The sequence below is a fragment of the Hyla sarda genome, unplaced genomic scaffold, assembly GCF_029499605.1.
Source record: "Hyla sarda isolate aHylSar1 unplaced genomic scaffold, aHylSar1.hap1 scaffold_144, whole genome shotgun sequence".
NCBI classification, from domain to species: Eukaryota; Metazoa; Chordata; class Amphibia; order Anura; family Hylidae; genus Hyla; species Hyla sarda.
Window position 1 is genome coordinate 313606 of NW_026608070.1, and position 20803 is coordinate 334408.

At 46.4% G+C, this 20803-nt stretch overlaps 9 non-coding genes and 1 pseudogene across 9 annotated transcripts; all 10 read left to right on the forward strand.

Annotated features, from left to right (window-relative positions):
• Positions 1 to 925: 925 nt before the first annotated feature.
• LOC130307779 (U2 spliceosomal RNA) lies at positions 926 to 1116 on the forward strand. Its single transcript, XR_008856938.1, has one exon. It is a non-coding gene; the product is annotated as a U2 spliceosomal RNA (small nuclear RNA).
• A 2084-nt stretch (positions 1117 to 3200) lies between these two features.
• LOC130307816 (U2 spliceosomal RNA) lies at positions 3201 to 3388 on the forward strand. The gene has a single exon (XR_008856969.1). It is a non-coding gene; the product is annotated as a U2 spliceosomal RNA (small nuclear RNA).
• A 693-nt stretch (positions 3389 to 4081) lies between these two features.
• On the forward strand, positions 4082 to 4271 carry LOC130307811 (U2 spliceosomal RNA). The gene has a single exon (XR_008856967.1). It is a non-coding gene; the product is annotated as a U2 spliceosomal RNA (small nuclear RNA).
• Positions 4272 to 6365: 2094 nt separating this feature from the next.
• Positions 6366 to 6556, forward strand: LOC130307780 (U2 spliceosomal RNA). Its single transcript, XR_008856939.1, has one exon. It is a non-coding gene; the product is annotated as a U2 spliceosomal RNA (small nuclear RNA).
• A 2089-nt stretch (positions 6557 to 8645) lies between these two features.
• Positions 8646 to 8805, forward strand: LOC130307815 (U2 spliceosomal RNA; annotated as a pseudogene).
• Positions 8806 to 9498: 693 nt separating this feature from the next.
• On the forward strand, positions 9499 to 9684 carry LOC130307795 (U2 spliceosomal RNA). The gene has a single exon (XR_008856954.1). It is a non-coding gene; the product is annotated as a U2 spliceosomal RNA (small nuclear RNA).
• A 2090-nt stretch (positions 9685 to 11774) lies between these two features.
• On the forward strand, positions 11775 to 11965 carry LOC130307783 (U2 spliceosomal RNA). The gene has a single exon (XR_008856942.1). It is a non-coding gene; the product is annotated as a U2 spliceosomal RNA (small nuclear RNA).
• A 2082-nt stretch (positions 11966 to 14047) lies between these two features.
• On the forward strand, positions 14048 to 14238 carry LOC130307708 (U2 spliceosomal RNA). The gene has a single exon (XR_008856868.1). It is a non-coding gene; the product is annotated as a U2 spliceosomal RNA (small nuclear RNA).
• Positions 14239 to 16326: 2088 nt separating this feature from the next.
• On the forward strand, positions 16327 to 16517 carry LOC130307709 (U2 spliceosomal RNA). The gene has a single exon (XR_008856869.1). It is a non-coding gene; the product is annotated as a U2 spliceosomal RNA (small nuclear RNA).
• Positions 16518 to 18610: 2093 nt separating this feature from the next.
• On the forward strand, positions 18611 to 18801 carry LOC130307710 (U2 spliceosomal RNA). Its single transcript, XR_008856870.1, has one exon. It is a non-coding gene; the product is annotated as a U2 spliceosomal RNA (small nuclear RNA).
• The last annotated feature ends 2002 nt before the right edge of the window (positions 18802 to 20803 follow it).

Genomic DNA, 20803 nt, shown 5'->3' on the forward strand with positions numbered 1-20803 from the left:
TATATATATATATATATATATATATATATATATATATATATATATATATATATACGCGCACACACACACACATATAAACGTATTCTCCGTTGAGATATTGCAGCCGCTGCTGTGTCCAGGCCCAGGAGCCTTAGCACTGTGCTGTGATGTCACTCAATACCACTGACATCACTAGGTGTAAACAACATCTCTCCTTTGCTGTGTATGTGACTATGGAGCTGTTTGGTGATGTCGTCTATTATGGCCTTCATAGAAGCAACAGGAGATTGTTGCATCCATCTAGAACCCTCAGAACTACAGTGCTATGATGTCACTCACTTCCACAGGCCTTGCAGAGTGTAAACAACAACAACCCAGCTTTGTTGTGTATGTAACCATAGGGATTTGTGATGTCACCTAGAACCTTCACAGCAGCGACAGCTTTATGAGGAGCATCAGCACTGCTCTGCCTGAGCAGAACCATCACCGCCATAGGTTGTCAAATAACCCGGGTTTAACCCACACAGGTAAGTCCAATGGGGTGCAGGCATGTCCTCTATGCTTACAGCTTCCCGTGGGTGTTGGTTTGATACCGTTTGGGGACAGCCAAGGAGGCATCTGCAGGCAACAAAGGTAGGTGTGTGCTTGTGTGTGTGTTTCCTATGCAGATCCTAAGCCCAGTGTCACATGCAAGTAGGAGGAGTAAGAAGGGTTCCTGGCAAATCCGGGTTATGGATTGCATTTAAAAAGGCCCCGTGGGAGTGCAATGGGCCCCTGTCTTGCTGCTTAGCAATAATGGTATGGGTTTAGGTTCTGCTGTGTGTACTGGTGGTTGACTGCCCCCCAGCCCAGAGTGTGCATGGAAAATTGTCTGGCAGCCTCCCTGACAGCAAGCAGTGATAGTGCCCATGAAGGGCACCTTGTTGGGCCCGCCCCTTTCACGGTTATCGCTTCTCGGCCTTTTGGCTAAGATCAAGTGTAGTATCTGTTCTTATCAGTTTAATATCTGATACGTCCCCTATCTGGGGACCATATATTAAATGGATTTTTGAGAACGGGGGCCGATTTCGAAGCTTGCTTCCGTCGCCCTATGCATTGATCCGATATGGCAGTATCTTCGGGTACAGTGCACCACCCCCTTACAGGGTTAAAAAGAAAGATTCCTACTTTCATTGCTACCTGCTTGCTGGCTAGCCAGCTAGCCAGCCCTGTGGGCCTTGCTGCTGCTGCAGCCAAAAAACAAAAGGTGGTGCTGCTGCTGCTTCTGCTGCTTCTGCTTCTGCTTGTGTCTGGCCGCTGTTGGAGCGTCCAGGCACAGGACTTCTGCTGCTGCTGACTAAATGGCCTCCTTAATTGGATCATTTGAGTAGCCAGCACACCTGTGCAGGTAGGGCATGACATGATAGGCAGCTGCCTTGATAGCGGGTGGGTGCTGAATGTTCCTAATTGACAAAATAAGATTAATGCTTATGAAGAAATATAAAATCTCATCCCTTCCCCAATATCGCGCCACACCCCTACCCCTTAATTCCCTGGTTGAACTTGATGGACATATGTCTTTTTTCGACCGTACTAACTATGTAACTATGTAACATAACATGGGGGGGGGGGGTCTCCTGGCTGTTCACACAGGTGTGTCATTGCTGTACATTGACCATGCATTGCTTCTGTGGTATTGCAAAGGCAAAGACAAATGCTTCCAGCCATCCATTGCACTAATGGATTGGTCATCAGCTGGCTGTCTATGTCCCGCATCAATATAGACCAAAGTACAGAGGGTTAGGCTATGCTATTGTGCACCTACCTGATGCATCAGAAGGTGCGAGGCCCTTGCTAAATTCTGTGCACAGACTTTGAGATCTATACTTTAGACTGTATCTAAACCTGCTCCAACATGGACTGACATTCTGGCCTACTTTCAGCCGATGCGACTTGTCTGTCGCTGAACAGTCGCTTTTTATGTATTCAGCACCTATGTATAATGTTGTAAAAATGCTCTAGAAGCTAAAGTCGCAGAAATGTCACACATATTTGGCCTGCAACTTTCTGTGCGACAAATTCAGACAGGAAAAATCAGTATAAATCCTTAGAAAATTATCCCCCAGTGTCTCCATCTGCTGGCGGTATTGAATAAGCATTGCTGCACTGATGGGGTATGCATTAGACGAAAAAAAAAGAAGAAAAAGAAGAATAATACGCCCAGAAAAGAGGCGAAAAGGAGAAAAACGTAAAAAAACGTGAAAAAAAAGTAAGAGGAAGAGAAGGGAAAAAAAGGTGGAAATGGGTTTAAAAGTGATTTCGGCGGAGAAATATATATATATATATATATATATATATATATATATATACGCGCACACACACACATATATATAAACGTATTCTCCGTTGAGATATTGCAGCCGCTGCTGTGTCCAGGCCCAGGAGCCTTAGCACTGTGCTGTGATGTCACTCAATACCACTGACATCACTAGGTGTAAACAACATCTCTCCTTTGCTGTGTATGTGACTATGGAGCTGTTTGGTGATGTCGTCTATTATGGCCTTCATAGAAGCAACAGGAGATTGTTGCATCCATCTAGAACCCTCAGAACTACAGTGCTATGATGTCACTCACTTCCACAGGCCTTGCAGAGTGTAAACAACAACAACCCAGCTTTGTTGTGTATGTAACCATAGGGATTTGTGATGTCACCTAGAACCTTCACAGCAGCGACAGCTTTATGAGGAGCATCAGCACTGCTCTGCCTGAGCAGAACCATCACCGCCATAGGTTGTCAAATAACCCGGGTTTAACCCACACAGGTAAGTCCAATGGGGTGCAGGCATGTCCTCTATGCTTACAGCTTCCCGTGGGTGTTGGTTTGATACCGTTTGGGGACAGCCAAGGAGGCATCTGCAGGCAACAAAGGTAGGTGTGTGCTTGTGTGTGTGTTTCCTATGCAGATCCTAAGCCCAGTGTCACATGCAAGTAGGAGGAGTAAGAAGGGTTCCTGGCAAATCCGGGTTATGGATTGCATTTAAAAAGGCCCCGTGGGAGTGCAATGGGCCCCTGTCTTGCTGCTTAGCAATAATGGTATGGCTTTAGGTTCTGCTGTGTGTACTGGTGGTTGACTGCCCCCCAGCCCAGAGTGTGCATGGAAAATTGTCTGGCAGCCTCCCTGACAGCAAGCAGTGATAGTGCCCATGAAGGGCACCTTGTTGGGCCCGCCCCTTTCACGGTTATCGCTTCTCGGCCTTTTGGCTAAGATCAAGTGTAGTATCTGTTCTTATCAGTTTTTCATGCCGGTGGATAGTAACGCCGGTATGGGGCTGGTGGGGATGGGTGCTGCATGGAGGATGCAGGTGTACCAGGGCTTTCCGGGGCTGGTTCTGAGGAATCAGCTCGACGGCTGCCCCGATGTGACCTGTTCCCTCCGGGTCTCGCCATGAGGCTGAGAGGGTCTAGAGCCGAGGTACTTTTGTGCCTCGGGGAGTGGTGACCCCGAGGTGCCGAAACTCACTGGGAGGATAGACTCACTGAGTTGAAGCACGGGCACCATAATCTCTTCACCTTGTGGCACTCACCTCTTGATTCCCGGCCTTCTGGCTAGGATCAGAGAAATTTTTATAGATCCGGCCGGATGTCCGGGCAGTATATCTGCACACATTCACTTATTTATTTCTTTTTTGTCTCACTGTGTCACTTTTTGCGTGTTGTGTGTTCACAGGATTGGTCAGGATGCGGTAGCCCTTCTGGGTGTCCCTCCTGGCGGTCTAGGGGAGGTGTGTGTGGCCATTAGGTTCCGCACCTCCCTGCAAACACCCCGGGTACTCCTGCTTTGGCAGGGTACCTACCGTAATCGGCTCTGCGGGCAGATACCTTGGCTAACGCCAAGGGGGATGCCGGGAGCATTTGTGGTCCCCTAGTAGCTTCGGCGAAAAGGGACATCGAACCTGGAACCTCGCAGGTACCTTTTGGTCCGGAGGCGAAGGGTAAGGTTTGTTGGGGGGCCTCTCTCCTATCGGAGAAGGGCTTGCGATAGACCGCATCCTTTGTGCACGTTTTTTTAGTGTAACACGTTTGCACTTTTTCTTGCACTTTGGGTGAATCGAAAGCACGTTCCTCGGCTTTAGATAAAAAAAAAAAAAAAAAAAAAAAATCTGTTCTTATCAGTTTAATATCTGATACGTCCCCTATCTGGGGACCATATATTAAATGGATTTTTGAGAACGGGGGCCGATTTCGAAGCTTGCTTCCGTCGCCCTATGCATTGACCCGATATGGCAGTATCTTCGGGTACAGTGCACCACCCCCTTACAGGGTTAAAAAGAAAGATTCCTACTTTCATTGCTACCTGCTTGCTGGCTAGCCAGCTAGCCAGCCCTGTGGGCCTTGCTGCTGCTGCAGCCAAAAAACAAAAGGTGGTGCTGCTGCTGCTTCTGCTGCTTCTGCTTCTGCTTGTGTCTGGCCGCTGTTGGAGCGTCCAGGCACAGGACTTCTGCTGCTGCTGACTAAATGGCCTCCTTAATTGGATCATTTGAGTAGCCAGCACACCTGTGCAGGTAGGGCATGACATGATAGGCAGCTGCCTTGATAGCGGGTGGGTGCTGAATGTTCCTAATTGACAAAATAAGATTAATGCTTATGAAGAAATATAAAATCTCATCCCTTCCCCAATATCGCGCCACACCCCTACCCCTTAATTCCCTGGTTGAACTTGATGGACATATGTCTTTTTTCGACCGTACTAACTATGTAACTATGTAACATAACATGGGGGGGGGGGGGGGGGGTCTCCTGGCTGTTCACACAGGTGTGTCATTGCTGTACATTGACCATGCATTGCTTCTGTGGTATTGCAAAGGCAAAGACAAATGCTTCCAGCCATCCATTGCACTAATGGATTGGTCATCAGCTGGCTGTCTATGTCCCGCATCAATATAGACCAAAGTACAGAGGGTTAGGCTATGCTATTGTGCACCTACCTGATGCATCAGAAGGTGCGAGGCCCTTGCTAAATTCTGTGCACAGACTTTGAGATCTATACTTTAGACTGTATCTAAACCTGCTCCAACATGGACTGACATTCTGGCCTACTTTCAGCCGATGCGACTTGTCTGTCGCTGAACAGTCGCTTTTTATGTATTCAGCACCTATGTATAATGTTGTAAAAATGCTCTAGAAGCTAAAGTCGCAGAAATGTCACACATATTTGGCCTGCAACTTTCTGTGCGACAAATTCAGACAGGAAAAATCAGTATAAATCCTTAGAAAATTATCCCCCAGTGTCTCCATCTGCTGGCGGTATTGAATAAGCATTGCTGCACTGATGGGGTATGCATTAGACGAAAAAAAGAAGAAAAAGAAGAATAATACGCCCAGAAAAGAGGCGAAAAGGAGAAAAACGTAAAAAAACGTGAAAAAAAAGTAAGAGGAAGAGAAGGGAAAAAAAGGTGGAAATGGGTTTAAAAGTGATTTCGGCGGAGAAATATATATATATATATATATATATATATATATATATATATATATATACGCGCACACACACACATATATAAACGTATTCTCCGTTGAGATATTGCAGCCGCTGCTGTGTCCAGGCCCAGGAGCCTTAGCACTGTGCTGTGATGTCACTCAATACCACTGACATCACTAGGTGTAAACAACATCTCTCCTTTGCTGTGTATGTGACTATGGAGCTGTTTGGTGATGTCGTCTATTATGGCCTTCATAGAAGCAACAGGAGATTGTTGCATCCATCTAGAACCCTCAGAACTACAGTGCTATGATGTCACTCACTTCCACAGGCCTTGCAGAGTGTAAACAACAACAACCCAGCTTTGTTGTGTATGTAACCATAGGGATTTGTGATGTCACCTAGAACCTTCACAGCAGCGACAGCTTTATGAGGAGCATCAGCACTGCTCTGCCTGAGCAGAACCATCACCGCCATAGGTTGTCAAATAACCCGGGTTTAACCCACACAGGTAAGTCCAATGGGGTGCAGGCATGTCCTCTATGCTTACAGCTTCCCGTGGGTGTTGGTTTGATACCGTTTGGGGACAGCCAAGGAGGCATCTGCAGGCAACAAAGGTAGGTGTGTGCTTGTGTGTGTGTTTCCTATGCAGATCCTAAGCCCAGTGTCACATGCAAGTAGGAGGAGTAAGAAGGGTTCCTGGCAAATCCGGGTTATGGATTGCATTTAAAAAGGCCCCGTGGGAGTGCAATGGGCCCCTGTCTTGCTGCTTAGCAATAATGGTATGGGTTTAGGTTCTGCTGTGTGTACTGGTGGTTGACTGCCCCCCAGCCCAGAGTGTGCATGGAAAATTGTCTGGCAGCCTCCCTGACAGCAAGCAGTGATAGTGCCCATGAAGGGCACCTTGTTGGGCCCGCCCCTTTCACGGTTATCGCTTCTCGGCCTTTTGGCTAAGATCAAGTGTAGTATCTGTTCTTATCAGTTTAATATCTGATACGTCCCCTATCTGGGGACCATATATTAAATGGATTTTTGAGAACGGGGGCCGATTTCGAAGCTTGCTTCCGTCGCCCTATGCATTGATCCGATATGGCAGTATCTTCGGGTACAGTGCACCACCCCCTTACAGGGTTAAAAAGAAAGATTCCTACTTTCATTGCTACCTGCTTGCTGGCTAGCCAGCTAGCCAGCCCTGTGGGCCTTGCTGCTGCTGCAGCCAAAAAACAAAAGGTGGTGCTGCTGCTGCTTCTGCTGCTTCTGCTTCTGCTTGTGTCTGGCCGCTGTTGGAGCGTCCAGGCACAGGACTTCTGCTGCTGCTGACTAAATGGCCTCCTTAATTGGATCATTTGAGTAGCCAGCACACCTGTGCAGGTAGGGCATGACATGATAGGCAGCTGCCTTGATAGCGGGTGGGTGCTGAATGTTCCTAATTGACAAAATAAGATTAATGCTTATGAAGAAATATAAAATCTCATCCCTTCCCCAATATCGCGCCACACCCCTACCCCTTAATTCCCTGGTTGAACTTGATGGACATATGTCTTTTTTCGACCGTACTAACTATGTAACTATGTAACATAACATGGGGGGGGGGGGGGTCTCCTGGCTGTTCACACAGGTGTGTCATTGCTGTACATTGACCATGCATTGCTTCTGTGGTATTGCAAAGGCAAAGACAAATGCTTCCAGCCATCCATTGCACTAATGGATTGGTCATCAGCTGGCTGTCTATGTCCCGCATCAATATAGACCAAAGTACAGAGGGTTAGGCTATGCTATTGTGCACCTACCTGATGCATCAGAAGGTGCGAGGCCCTTGCTAAATTCTGTGCACAGACTTTGAGATCTATACTTTAGACTGTATCTAAACCTGCTCCAACATGGACTGACATTCTGGCCTACTTTCAGCCGATGCGACTTGTCTGTCGCTGAACAGTCGCTTTTTATGTATTCAGCACCTATGTATAATGTTGTAAAAATGCTCTAGAAGCTAAAGTCGCAGAAATGTCACACATATTTGGCCTGCAACTTTCTGTGCGACAAATTCAGACAGGAAAAATCAGTATAAATCCTTAGAAAATTATCCCCCAGTGTCTCCATCTGCTGGCGGTATTGAATAAGCATTGCTGCACTGATGGGGTATGCATTAGACGAAAAAAAAGAAGAAAAAGAAGAATAATACGCCCAGAAAAGAGGCGAAAAGGAGAAAAACGTAAAAAAACGTGAAAAAAAAGTAAGAGGAAGAGAAGGGAAAAAAAGGTGGAAATGGGTTTAAAAGTGATTTCGGCGGAGAAATATATATATATATATATATATATATATATATATATATATATACGCGCACACACACACATATATATAAACGTATTCTCCGTTGAGATATTGCAGCCGCTGCTGTGTCCAGGCCCAGGAGCCTTAGCACTGTGCTGTGATGTCACTCAATACCACTGACATCACTAGGTGTAAACAACATCTCTCCTTTGCTGTGTATGTGACTATGGAGCTGTTTGGTGATGTCGTCTATTATGGCCTTCATAGAAGCAACAGGAGATTGTTGCATCCATCTAGAACCCTCAGAACTACAGTGCTATGATGTCACTCACTTCCACAGGCCTTGCAGAGTGTAAACAACAACAACCCAGCTTTGTTGTGTATGTAACCATAGGGATTTGTGATGTCACCTAGAACCTTCACAGCAGCGACAGCTTTATGAGGAGCATCAGCACTGCTCTGCCTGAGCAGAACCATCACCGCCATAGGTTGTCAAATAACCCGGGTTTAACCCACACAGGTAAGTCCAATGGGGTGCAGGCATGTCCTCTATGCTTACAGCTTTCCGTGGGTGTTGGTTTGATACCGTTTGGGGACAGCCAAGGAGGCATCTGCAGGCAACAAAGGTAGGTGTGTGCTTGTGTGTGTGTTTCCTATGCAGATCCTAAGCCCAGTGTCACATGCAAGTAGGAGGAGTAAGAAGGGTTCCTGGCAAATCCGGGTTATGGATTGCATTTAAAAAGGCCCCGTGGGAGTGCAATGGGCCCCTGTCTTGCTGCTTAGCAATAATGGTATGGGTTTAGGTTCTGCTGTGTGTACTGGTGGTTGACTGCCCCCCAGCCCAGAGTGTGCATGGAAAATTGTCTGGCAGCCTCCCTGACAGCAAGCAGTGATAGTGCCCATGAAGGGCACCTTGTTGGGCCCGCCCCTTTCACGGTTATCGCTTCTCGGCCTTTTGGCTAAGATCAAGTGTAGTATCTGTTCTTATCAGTTTTCATGCTGGTGGGGATGGGTGCTGCATGGAGGATGCAGGTGTACCAGGGCTTTCCGGGGCTGGTTCTGAGGAATCAGCTCGACGGCTGCCCCGATGTGACCTGTTCCCTCCGGGTCTCGCCATGAGGCTGAGAGGGTCTAGAGCCGAGGTACTTTTGTGCCTCGGGGAGTGGTGACCCCGAGGTGCCGAAACTCACTGGGAGAATAGACTCACTGAGTTGAAGCACGGGCACCATAATCTCTTCACCTTGTGGCACTCACCTCTTGATTCCCGGCCTTCTGGCTAGGATCAGAGAAATTTTTATAGATCCGGCCGGATGTCCGGGCAGTATATCTGCACACATTCACTTATTTATTTCCTTTTTGTCTCACTGTGTCACTTTTTGCGTGTTGTGTGTTCACAGGATTTGTCAGGATGCGGTAGCCCTTCTGGGTGTCCCTCCTGGCGGTCTAGGGGAGGTGTGTGTGGCCATTAGGTTCCGCACCTCCCTGCAAACACCCCGGGTACTCCTGCTTTGGCAGGGTACCTACCGTTATCGGCTCTGCGGGCAGATACCTTGGCTAACGCCAAGGGGGATGCCGGGAGCATTTGTGGTCCCCTAGTAGCTTCGGCGAAAAGGGACATCGAACCTGGAACCTCGCAGGTACCTTTTGGTCCGGAGGCGAAGGGTAAGGTTTGTTGGGGGGCCTCTCTCCTATCGGAGAAGGGCTTGCGATAGACCGCATCCTTTGTGCACGTTTTTTTAGTGTAACACGTTTGCACTTTTTCTTGCACTTTGGGTGAATCGAAAGCACGTTCCTCGGCTTTAGATAAAAGAAAAAAAAAGTAGTATCTGTTCTTATCAGTTTAATATCTGATACGTCCCCTATCTGGGGACCATATATTAAATGGATTTTTGAGAACGGGGGCCGATTTCGAAGCTTGCTTCCGTCGCCCTATGCATTGACCCGATATGGCAGTATCTTCGGGTACAGTGCACCACCCCCTTACAGGGTTAAAAAGAAAGATTCCTACTTTCATTGCTACCTGCTTGCTGGCTAGCCAGCTAGCCAGCCCTGTGGGCCTTGCTGCTGCTGCAGCCAAAAAACAAAAGGTGGTGCTGCTGCTGCTTCTGCTGCTTCTGCTTCTGCTTGTGTCTGGCCGCTGTTGGAGCGTCCAGGCACAGGACTTCTGCTGCTGCTGACTAAATGGCCTCCTTAATTGGATCATTTGAGTAGCCAGCACACCTGTGCAGGTAGGGCATGACATGATAGGCAGCTGCCTTGATAGCGGGTGGGTGCTGAATGTTCCTAATTGACAAAATAAGATTAATGCTTATGAAGAAATATAAAATCTCATCCCTTCCCCAATATCGCGCCACACCCCTACCCCTTAATTCCCTGGTTGAACTTGATGGACATATGTCTTTTTTCGACCGTACTAACTATGTAACTATGTAACATAACATGGGGGGGGGGGGGTCTCCTGGCTGTTCACACAGGTGTGTCATTGCTGTACATTGACCATGCATTGCTTCTGTGGTATTGCAAAGGCAAAGACAAATGCTTCCAGCCATCCATTGCACTAATGGATTGGTCATCAGCTGGCTGTCTATGTCCCGCATCAATATAGACCAAAGTACAGAGGGTTAGGCTATGCTATTGTGCACCTACCTGATGCATCAGAAGGCGCGAGGCCCTTGCTAAATTCTGTGCACAGACTTTGAGATCTATACTTTAGACTGTATCTAAACCTGCTCCAACATGGACTGACATTCTGGCCTACTTTCAGCCGATGCGACTTGTCTGTCGCTGAACAGTCGCTTTTTATGTATTCAGCACCTATGTATAATGTTGTAAAAATGCTCTAGAAGCTAAAGTCGCAGAAATGTCACACATATTTGGCCTGCAACTTTCTGTGCGACAAATTCAGACAGGAAAAATCAGTATAAATCCTTAGAAAATTATCCCCCAGTGTCTCCATCTGCTGGCGGTATTGAATAAGCATTGCTGCACTGATGGGGTATGCATTAGACGAAAAAAAAGAAGAAAAAGAATAATAATACGCCCAGAAAAGAGGCGAAAAGGAGAAAAACGTAAAAAAACGTGAAAAAAAAGTAAGAGGAAGAGAAGGGAAAAAAAGGTGGAAATGGGTTTAAAAGTGATTTCGGCGGAGAAATATATATATATATATATATATATATATATATATATATATATATACGCGCACACACACACATATATATAAACGTATTCTCCGTTGAGATATTGCAGCCGCTGCTGTGTCAAGGCCCAGGAGCCTTAGCACTGTGCTGTGATGTCACTCAATACCACTGACATCACTAGGTGTAAACAACATCTCTCCTTTGCTGTGTATGTGACTATGGAGCTGTTTGGTGATGTCGTCTATTATGGCCTTCATAGAAGCAACAGGAGATTGTTGCATCCATCTAGAACCCTCAGAACTACAGTGCTATGATGTCACTCACTTCCACAGGCCTTGCAGAGTGTAAACAACAACAACCCAGCTTTGTTGTGTATGTAACCATAGGGATTTGTGATGTCACCTAGAACCTTCACAGCAGCGACAGCTTTATGAGGAGCATCAGCACTGCTCTGCCTGAGCAGAACCATCACCGCCATAGGTTGTCAAATAACCCGGGTTTAACCCACACAGGTAAGTCCAATGGGGTGCAGGCATGTCCTCTATGCTTACAGCTTCCCGTGGGTGTTGGTTTGATACCGTTTGGGGACAGCCAAGGAGGCATCTGCAGGCAACAAAGGTAGGTGTGTGCTTGTGTGTGTGTTTCCTATGCAGATCCTAAGCCCAGTGTCACATGCAAGTAGGAGGAGTAAGAAGGGTTCCTGGCAAATCCGGGTTATGGATTGCATTTAAAAAGGCCCCGTGGGAGTGCAATGGGCCCCTGTCTTGCTGCTTAGCAATAATGGTATGGCTTTAGGTTCTGCTGTGTGTACTGGTGGTTGACTGCCCCCCAGCCCAGAGTGTGCATGGAAAATTGCCTGGCAGCCTCCCTGACAGCAAGCAGTGATAGTGCCCATGAAGGGCACCTTGTTGGGCCCGCCCCTTTCACGGTTATCGCTTCTCGGCTTTTTGGCTAAGATCAAGTGTAGTATCTGTTCTTATCAGTTTAATATCTGATACGTCCCCTATCTGGGGACCATATATTAAATGGATTTTTGAGAACGGGGGCCGATTTCGAAGCTTGCTTCCGTCGCCCTATGCATTGACCCGATATGGCAGTATCTTCGGGTACAGTGCACCACCCCCTTACAGGGTTAAAAAGAAAGATTCCTACTTTCATTGCTACCTGCTTGCTGGCTAGCCAGCTAGCCAGCCCTGTGGGCCTTGCTGCTGCTGCAGCCAAAAAACAAAAGGTGGTGCTGCTGCTGCTTCTGCTGCTTCTGCTTCTGCTTGTGTCTGGCCGCTGTTGGAGCGTCCAGGCACAGGACTTCTGCTGCTGCTGACTAAATGGCCTCCTTAATTGGATCATTTGAGTAGCCAGTAGGGCATGACATGATAGGCAGCTGCCTTGATAGCGGGTGGGTGCTGAATGTTCCTAATTGACAAAATAAGATTAATGCTTATGAAGAAATATAAAATCTCATCCCTTCCCCAATATCGCGCCACACCCCTACCCCTTAATTCCCTGGTTGAACTTGATGGACATATGTCTTTTTTCGACCGTACTAACTATGTAACTATGTAACATAACATGGGGGGGGGGGGGGGTCTCCTGGCTGTTCACACAGGTGTGTCATTGCTGTACATTGACCATGCATTGCTTCTGTGGTATTGCAAAGGCAAAGACAAATGCTTCCAGCCATCCATTGCACTAATGGATTGGTCATCAGCTGGCTGTCTATGTCCCGCATCAATATAGACCAAAGTACAGAGGGTTAGGCTATGCTATTGTGCACCTACCTGATGCATCAGAAGGTGCGAGGCCCTTGCTAAATTCTGTGCACAGACTTTGAGATCTATACTTTAGACTGTATCTAAACCTGCTCCAACATGGACTGACATTCTGGCCTACTTTCAGCCGATGCGACTTGTCTGTCGCTGAACAGTCGCTTTTTATGTATTCAGCACCTATGTATAATGTTGTAAAAATGCTCTAGAAGCTAAAGTCGCAGAAATGTCACACATATTTGGCCTGCAACTTTCTGTGCGACAAATTCAGACAGGAAAAATCAGTATAAATCCTTAGAAAATTATCCCCCAGTGTCTCCATCTGCTGGCGGTATTGAATAAGCATTGCTGCACTGATGGGGTATGCATTAGACGAAAAAAAAGAAGAAAAAGAAGAATAATACGCCCAGAAAAGAGGCGAAAAGGAGAAAAACGTAAAAAAACGTGAAAAAAAAGTAAGAGGAAGAGAAGGGAAAAAAAGGTGGAAATGGGTTTAAAAGTGATTTCGGCGGAGAAATATATATATATATATATATATATATATATATATATATATATATATATACGCGCACACACACACATATATATAAACGTATTCTCCGTTGAGATATTGCAGCCGCTGCTGTGTCCAGGCCCAGGAGCCTTAGCACTGTGCTGTGATGTCACTCAATACCACTGACATCACTAGGTGTAAACAACATCTCTCCTTTGCTGTGTATGTGACTATGGAGCTGTTTGGTGATGTCGTCTATTATGGCCTTCATAGAAGCAACAGGAGATTGTTGCATCCATCTAGAACCCTCAGAACTACAGTGCTATGATGTCACTCACTTCCACAGGCCTTGCAGAGTGTAAACAACAACAACCCAGCTTTGTTGTGTATGTAACCATAGGGATTTGTGATGTCACCTAGAACCTTCACAGCAGCGACAGCTTTATGAGGAGCATCAGCACTGCTCTGCCTGAGCAGAACCATCACCGCCATAGGTTGTCAAATAACCCGGGTTTAACCCACACAGGTAAGTCCAATGGGGTGCAGGCATGTCCTCTATGCTTACAGCTTCCCGTGGGTGTTGGTTTGATACCGTTTGGGGACAGCCAAGGAGGCATCTGCAGGCAACAAAGGTAGGTGTGTGCTTGTGTGTGTGTTTCCTATGCAGATCCTAAGCCCAGTGTCACATGCAAGTAGGAGGAGTAAGAAGGGTTCCTGGCAAATCCGGGTTATGGATTGCATTTAAAAAGGCCCCGTGGGAGTGCAATGGGCCCCTGTCTTGCTGCTTAGCAATAATGGTATGGGTTTAGGTTCTGCTGTGTGTACTGGTGGTTGACTGCCCCCCAGCCCAGAGTGTGCATGGAAAATTGTCTGGCAGCCTCCCTGACAGCAAGCAGTGATAGTGCCCATGAAGGGCACCTTGTTGGGCCCGCCCCTTTCACGGTTATCGCTTCTCGGCCTTTTGGCTAAGATCAAGTGTAGTATCTGTTCTTATCAGTTTAATATCTGATACGTCCCCTATCTGGGGACCATATATTAAATGGATTTTTGAGAACGGGGGCCGATTTCGAAGCTTGCTTCCGTCGCCCTATGCATTGACCCGATATGGCAGTATCTTCGGGTACAGTGCACCACCCCCTTACAGGGTTAAAAAGAAAGATTCCTACTTTCATTGCTACCTGCTTGCTGGCTAGCCAGCTAGCCAGCCCTGTGGGCCTTGCTGCTGCTGCAGCCAAAAAACAAAAGGTGGTGCTGCTGCTGCTTCTGCTGCTTCTGCTTGTGTCTGGCCGCTGTTGGAGCGTCCAGGCACAGGACTTCTGCTGCTGCTGACTAAATGGCCTCCTTAATTGGATCATTTGAGTAGCCAGCACACCTGTGCAGGTAGGGCATGACATGATAGGCAGCTGCCTTGATAGCGGGTGGGTGCTGAATGTTCCTAATTGACAAAATAAGATTAATGCTTATGAAGAAATATAAAATCTCATCCCTTCCCCAATATCGCGCCACACCCCTACCCCTTAATTCCCTGGTTGAACTTGATGGACATATGTCTTTTTTCGACCGTACTAACTATGTTACTATGTAACATAACATGGGGGGGGGGGGGGGTCTCCTGGCTGTTCACACAGGTGTGTCATTGCTGTACATTGACCATGCATTGCTTCTGTGGTATTGCAAAGGCAAAGACAAATGCTTCCAGCCATCCATTGCACTAATGGATTGGTCATCAGCTGGCTGTCTATGTCCCGCATCAATATAGACCAAAGTACAGAGGGTTAGGCTATGCTATTGTGCACCTACCTGATGCATCAGAAGGTGCGAGGCCCTTGCTAAATTCTGTGCACAGACTTTGAGATCTATACTTTAGACTGTATCTAAACCTGCTCCAACATGGACTGACATTCTGGCCTACTTTCAGCCGATGCGACTTGTCTGTCGCTGAACAGTCGCTTTTTATGTATTCAGCACCTATGTATAATGTTGTAAAAATGCTCTAGAAGCTAAAGTCGCAGAAATGTCACACATATTTGGCCTGCAACTTTCTGTGCGACAAATTCAGACAGGAAAAATCAGTATAAATCCTTAGAAAATTATCCCCCAGTGTCTCCATCTGCTGGCGGTATTGAATAAGCATTGCTGCACTGATGGGGTATGCATTAGATGAAAAAAAAGAAGAAAAAGAAGAATAATACGCCCAGAAAAGAGGCGAAAAGGAGAAAAACGTAAAAAAACGTGAAAAAAAAGTAAGAGGAAGAGAAGGGAAAAAAAGGTGGAAATGGGTTTAAAAGTGATTTCGGCGGAGAAATATATATATATATATATATATATATATATATATATATATATATATACGCGCACACACACACATATATATAAACGTATTCTCCGTTGAGATATTGCAGCCGCTGCTGTGTCCAGGCCCAGGAGCCTTAGCACTGTGCTGTGATGTCACTCAATACCACTGACATCACTAGGTGTAAACAACATCTCTCCTTTGCTGTGTATGTGACTATGGAGCTGTTTGGTGATGTCGTCTATTATGGCCTTCATAGAAGCAACAGGAGATTGTTGCATCCATCTAGAACCCTCAGAACTACAGTGCTATGATGTCACTCACTTCCACAGGCCTTGCAGAGTGTAAACAACAACAACCCAGCTTTGTTGTGTATGTAACCATAGGGATTTGTGATGTCACCTAGAACCTTCACAGCAGCGACAGCTTTATGAGGAGCATCAGCACTGCTCTGCCTGAGCAGAACCATCACCGCCATAGGTTGTCAAATAACCCGGGTTTAACCCACACAGGTAAGTCCAATGGGGTGCAGGCATGTCCTCTATGCTTACAGCTTCCCGTGGGTGTTGGTTTGATACCGTTTGGGGACAGCCAAGGAGGCATCTGCAGGCAACAAAGGTAGGTGTGTGCTTGTGTGTGTGTTTCCTATGCAGATCCTAAGCCCAGTGTCACATGCAAGTAGGAGGAGTAAGAAGGGTTCCTGGCAAATCCGGGTTATGGATTGCATTTAAAAAGGCCCCGTGGGAGTGCAATGGGCCCCTGTCTTGCTGCTTAGCAATAATGGTATGGGTTTAGGTTCTGCTGTGTGTACTGGTGGTTGACTGCCCCCCAGCCCAGAGTGTGCATGGAAAATTGTCTGGCAGCCTCCCTGACAGCAAGCAGTGATAGTGCCCATGAAGGGCACCTTGTTGGGCCCGCCCCTTTCACGGTTATCGCTTCTCGGCCTTTTGGCTAAGATCAAGTGTAGTATCTGTTCTTATCAGTTTAATATCTGATACGTCCCCTATCTGGGGACCATATATTAAATGGATTTTTGAGAACGGGGGCCGATTTCGAAGCTTGCTTCCGTCGCCCTATGCATTGACCCGATATGGCAGTATCTTCGGGTACAGTGCACCACCCCCTTACAGGGTTAAAAAGAAAGATTCCTACTTTCATTGCTACCTGCTTGCTGGCTAGCCAGCTAGCCAGCCCTGTGGGCCTTGCTGCTGCTGCAGCCAAAAAACAAAAGGTGGTGCTGCTGCTGCTTCTGCTGCTTCTGCTTCTGCTTGTGTCTGGCCGCTGTTGGAGCGTCCAGGCACAGGACTTCTGCTGCTGCTGACTAAATGGCCTCCTTAATTGGATCATTTGAGTAGCCAGCACACCTGTGCAGGTAGGGCATGACATGATAGGCAGCTGCCTTGATAGCGGGTGGGTGCTGAATGTTCCTAATTGACAAAATAAGATTAATGCTTATGAAGAAATATAAAATCTCATCCCTTCCCCAATATCGCGCCACACCCCTACCCCTTAATTCCCTGGTTGAACTTGATGGACATATGTCTTTTTTCGACCGTACTAACTATGTAACTATGTAACATAACATGGGGGGGGGGGGGGTCTCCTGGCTGTTCACACAGGTGTGTCATTGCTGTACATTGACCATGCATTGCTTCTGTGGTATTGCAAAGGCAAAGACAAATGCTTCCAGCCATCCATTGCACTAATGGATTGGTCATCAGCTGGCTGTCTATGTCCCGCATCAATATAGACCAAAGTACAGAGGGTTAGGCTATGCTATTGTGCACCTACCTGATGCATCAGAAGGTGCGAGGCCCTTGCTAAATTCTGTGCACAGACTTTGAGATCTATACTTTAGACTGTATCTAAACCTGCTCCAACATGGACTGACATTCTGGCCTACTTTCAGCCGATGCGACTTGTCTGTCGCTGAACAGTCGCTTTTTATGTATTCAGCACCTATGTATAATGTTGTAAAAATGCTCTAGAAGCTAAAGTCGCAGAAATGTCACACATATTTGGCCTGCAACTTTCTGTGCGACAAATTCAGACAGGAAAAATCAGTATAAATCCTTAGAAAATTATCCCCCAGTGTCTCCATCTGCTGGCGGTATTGAATAAGCATTGCTGCACTGATGGGGTATGCATTAGACGAAAAAAAAGAAGAAAAAGAAGAATAATACGCCCAGAAAAGAGGCGAAAAGGAGAAAAACGTAAAAAAACGTGAAAAAAAAGTAAGAGGAAGAGAAGGGAAAAAAAGGTGGAAATGGGTTTAAAAGTGATTTCGGCGGAGAAATATATATATATATATATATATATATATATATATATATATATATATATACGCGCACACACACACATATATAAACGTATTCTCCGTTGAGATATTGCAGCCGCTGCTGTGTCCAGGCCCAGGAGCCTTAGCACTGTGCTGTGATGTCACTCAATACCACTGACATCACTAGGTGTAAACAACATCTCTCCTTTGCTGTGTATGTGACTATGGAGCTGTTTGGTGATGTCGTCTATTATGGCCTTCATAGAAGCAACAGGAGATTGTTGCATCCATCTAGAACCCTCAGAACTACAGTGCTATGATGTCACTCACTTCCACAGGCCTTGCAGAGTGTAAACAACAACAACCCAGCTTTGTTGTGTATGTAACCATAGGGATTTGTGATGTCACCTAGAACCTTCACAGCAGCGACAGCTTTATGAGGAGCATCAGCACTGCTCTGCCTGAGCAGAACCATCACCGCCATAGGTTGTCAAATAACCCGGGTTTAACCCACACAGGTAAGTCCAATGGGGTGCAGGCATGTCCTCTATGCTTACAGCTTCCCGTGGGTGTTGGTTTGATACAGTTTGGGGACAGCCAAGGAGGCATCTGCAGGCAACAAAGGTAGGTGTGTGCTTGTGTGTGTGTTTCCTATGCAGATCCTAAGCCCAGTGTCACATGCAAGTAGGAGGAGTAAGAAGGGTTCCTGGCAAATCCGGGTTATGGATTGCATTTAAAAAGGCCCCGTGGGAGTGCAATGGGCCCCTGTGTTGCTGCTTAGCAATAATGGTATGGGTTTAGGTTCTGCTGTGTGTACTGGTGGTTGACTGCCCCCCAGCCCAGAGTGTGCATGGAAAATTGTCTGGCAGCCTCCCTGACAGCAAGCAGTGATAGTGCCCATGAAGGGCACCTTGTTGGGCCCGCCCCTTTCACGGTTATCGCTTCTCGGCCTTTTGGCTAAGATCAAGTGTAGTATCTGTTCTTATCAGTTTAATATCTGATACGTCCCCTATCTGGGGACCATATATTAAATGGATTTTTGAGAACGGGGGCCGATTTCGAAGCTTGCTTCCGTCGCCCTATGCATTGACCCGATATGGCAGTATCTTCGGGTACAGTGCACCACCCCCTTACAGGGTTAAAAAGAAAGATTCCTACTTTCATTGCTACCTGCTTGCTGGCTAGCCAGCTAGCCAGCCCTGTGGGCCTTGCTGCTGCTGCAGCCAAAAAACAAAAGGTGGTGCTGCTGCTGCTTCTGCTGCTTCTGCTTGTGTCTGGCCGCTGTTGGAGCGTCCAGGCACAGGACTTCTGCTGCTGCTGACTAAATGGCCTCCTTAATTGGATCATTTGAGTAGCCAGCACACCTGTGCAGGTAGGGCATGACATGATAGGCAGCTGCCTTGATAGCGGGTGGGTGCTGAATGTTCCTAATTGACAAAATAAGATTAATGCTTATGAAGAAATATAAAATCTCATCCCTTCCCCAATATCGCGCCACACCCCTACCCCTTAATTCCCTGGTTGAACTTGATGGACATATGTCTTTTTTCGACCGTACTAACTATGTAACTATGTAACATAACATGGGGGGGGGGGGGGGGTCTCCTGGCTGTTCACACAGGTGTGTCATTGCTGTACATTGACCATGCATTGCTTCTGTGGTATTGCAAAGGCAAAGACAAATGCTTCCAGCCATCCATTGCACTAATGGATTGGTCATCAGCTGGCTGTCTATGTCCCGCATCAATATAGACCAAAGTACAGAGGGTTAGGCTATGCTATTGTGCACCTACCTGATGCATCAGAAGGTGCGAGGCCCTTGCTAAATTCTGTGCACAGACTTTGAGATCTATACTTTAGACTGTATCTAAACCTGCTCCAACATGGACTGACATTCTGGCCTACTTTCAGCCGATGCGACTTGTCTGTCGCTGAACAGTCGCTTTTTATGTATTCAGCACCTATGTATAATGTTGTAAAAATGCTCTAGAAGCTAAAGTCGCAGAAATGTCACACATATTTGGCCTGCAACTTTCTGTGCGACAAATTCAGACAGGAAAAATCAGTATAAATCCTTAGAAAATTATCCCCCAGTGTCTCCATCTGCTGGCGGTATTGAATAAGCATTGCTGCACTGATGGGGTATGCATTAGACGAAAAAAAAGAAGAAAAAGAAGAATAATATGCCCAGAAAAGAGGCGAAAAGGAGAAAAACGTAAAAAAACGTGAAAAAAAAGTAAGAGGAAGAGAAGGGAAAAAAAGGTGGAAATGGGTTTAAAAGTGATTTCGGCGGAGAAATATATATATATATATATATATATATATATATATATATATATATACGCGCACACACACACATATATATAAACGTATTCTCCGTTGAGATATTGCAGCCGCTGCTGTGTCCAGGCCCAGGAGCCTTAGCACTGTGCTGTGATGTCACTCAATACCACTGACATCACTAGGTGTAAACAACATCTCTCCTTTGCTGTGTATGTGACTATGGAGCTGTAGGGATTTGTGATGTCACCTAGAACCTTCACAGCAGCGACAGCTTTATGAGGAGCATCAGCACTGCTCTGCCTGAGCAGAACCATCACCGCCATAGGTTGTCAAATAACCCGGGTTTAACCCACACAGGTAAGTCCAATGGGGTGCAGGCATGTCCTCTATGCTTACAGCTTCCCGTGGGTGTTGGTTTGATAGGAAAAATCAGTATAAATCCTTAGAAAATTATCCCCCAGTGTCTCCATCTGCTGGCGGTATTGAATAAGCATTGCTGCACTGATGGGGTATGCATTAGACGAAAAAAAAGAAGAAAAAGAAGAATAATACGCCCAGAAAAGAGGCGAAAAGGAGAAAAACGTAAAAAAACGTGAAAAAAAAGTAAGAGGAAGAGAAGGGAAAAAAAGGTGGAAATGGGTTTAAAAGTGATTTCGGCGGAGAAATATATATATATATATATATATACGCGCACACACACACATATATAAACGTATTCTCCGTTGAGATATTGCAGCCGCTGCTGTGTCCAGGCCCAGGAGCCTTAGCACTGTGCTGTGATGTCACTCAATACCACTGACATCACTAGGTGTAAACAACATCTCTCCTTTGCTGTGTATGTGACTAT